This window comes from Pteropus alecto, unplaced genomic scaffold, assembly GCF_000325575.1.
Source record: "Pteropus alecto unplaced genomic scaffold, ASM32557v1 scaffold71, whole genome shotgun sequence".
Taxonomy (NCBI): Eukaryota; Metazoa; Chordata; class Mammalia; order Chiroptera; family Pteropodidae; genus Pteropus; species Pteropus alecto.
In genome coordinates, this window is record NW_006433024.1 from 7,709,688 (window position 1) to 7,712,200 (window position 2,513).

Here is a 2,513-nt window from a genome sequence, read left to right on the forward strand (position 1 = left end):
CATGAGTTTGGTTCTATTGTTAGAATGTTAACCAACATACCTGTTAAATACTGAATTCTCGGTTTGAAACAAGACTGTGGGTTTTCTTGCTAGGACACCACGGATGCATTTATTATCTAATCCTAAATTATACCATCTCTCTGTATTCCTGCCTCATTTAAGGAGCAAAACTTTATCTGTCTTCTTGCATAGAATGGGAGTATAAAGTGGCATTACTATGACCCTGAGCTTTTGAGACACAGTTGCTATCCAAAAATAAGGGACCATATTATTAAACCAAGTTAGAAATACCAATAGACTTTCCTAGGAATAAATGTGCCTTTTATTCTAACAGCTCAGCCATTCTGATCATTTTTGTGATTTTATCCCTGACCCTGATTAAGCCAATTCAGGGTTTATGGCTTTTTAAAAGCATTTCTACTATGTATCGTTATCATCTCTGAGTACTTAAAAATGCTTCTGAAACACAAATGTCACTAGATACAACACAGCCTGAGTTGTGCTAATATCCTTATTTACAAAACTGGCCTGACTTTGACTTCATATCTCTACATCAAGGACTCTGAATGGCCAGGCCTACTATTTAAATAATTTTTTCTATTATTGCTAACCCATTTTCCTCTTTTAACCATCATAATAATTTCCAAATCTTGGCCAACTGCCTCAGTACTCAGGGCCAACATTTTTCATCATAAAACATGCAACCCAATGAAGTTTCAACAATTGGCAGCACCGAGAAGTCAAAGAACTTGTAGATTTATTGGCTTGCCCAAGACCTTCCTCACAGCCCTCTGAACTCTTCTCCATCAAGGGTCTTTTGGAGTAAAACTAGTTTAGTTTATCTTTGACAGTGCCTTAAGGCTAAGAAGGAAGTACATCTTTCAGAACTGTGTGGGAATACATACCCATCCTCCCACCCACCCCTTGATTTCCAACCTCAACGTAAGCACAAATAGATCAGAAGGTGACGTTTCTGACCCATTTTGCACCCTCCTGCCTAACCAGGAACATAAATATAGCTAATGACAAGATTTTTCTCATAATTGTTGAACACTCATGACTTTCCAGAGATTGTGCTAAGCACTTTTCAAGTGTCATCCCATATAATTCTCACAATCATATGAGATACATACTATTATTTCTTCCATTTTATAGGTAAATAAACTGAGGCATAGAGTTATTCAAGAATTCACTCAAGGCCATATAGCCAAAGGGCTGTTGCACCTAGGCAGTCTGAATATAGAAGCTGTGCTCTTAAATGTTATCGTGAACATATAATACATAAAATTAAAAGGAAAACAACAAATTGGAAGATAATATTTTCAATATCTATAATATAGAATTATTAACTTTAGTATATAAAGAGATAGAAAGGATGGAAAGAGTCAATTTATAACAGAATTACAAAAACTAATAAGCATATAAAAATTCTGCCTAAATGAGTAAAGAGACTTTAATATATATTTATACATAAAGTTTTACTGAGCATACTGGTAAACTTTTTTAAAATAGTAATATATAGTGTTGGTCAGGGTGTAAAGAAGACTTCCACATTCATAAACTCTGAGAATAGAAAGTGTTCCTCTTTTTTGGAAAATATTTAACCTTAGAAATTGCCTATTTTTGCCCCAGCAAATTTACAACTAAAATTTTTATCCCATGGAAACAACTGTGGATGCACACTGGAATTTATCTACAGGGCTGATCACTACAATATTGCTTATAGTAGTGAAAATTGAAAAACAATATGTGTCAAAAATTAGAGGTGTTAAAATAAGAAACATCTGAATAACAGAATACTACCCATCACTGGTAAAATGATATGGTGGAAGAATATTAATGACATAGAAATGTTTATGGTGTTAAGTAAAAAGGCTGGCAGAATATTATATACAGTATAAACTTGTATTCCATATATATATATAGATAGATAGATATAGATATAGATATAGATATAGATATAGATATAGATATAGATATAGATAGGTATATATAGATATGTACCAGTATGTTAACTGTAGTTATAGCTTGAGAGTAGAACTGTGGATGATTCATTATCTTAGTTGTGTCTTTTACATTACCTAAACATTCTGCAGTAGCATTTATTATTTTTATACCTAGATAATTCTATTAAAACTAATTATAAAACAAGTCTCTTTTGCTTCAATTCTAAAATAGACCAATTGTATATTTCTCACAAGAGAGGCAATATAGTATGGTTATTGTGGAGAGAGTAGAGCAAGTTATTTATGTCCCAGTTATCTGTAGAAAGTCATCCAGCTCTTGCTTTGGGGTGGGGCAGCCTTCCATCTGGGATAACTAATTGGTGATGATAGCTGCAATCTGTAACTTTGCTGTTTTTCTTAAGTGAGAATTGACTCTTTGTAGAGTTCCAGCTTGTTTTAGGAACTATGCACTTCAAGGTAATCTAATTTAAAAACTCAAGGCTTTGAATTTAAATTAAAGTCTCATTTATCAAGCAAGTGACCAAATAAATGAAAGAAAGAAAGAAA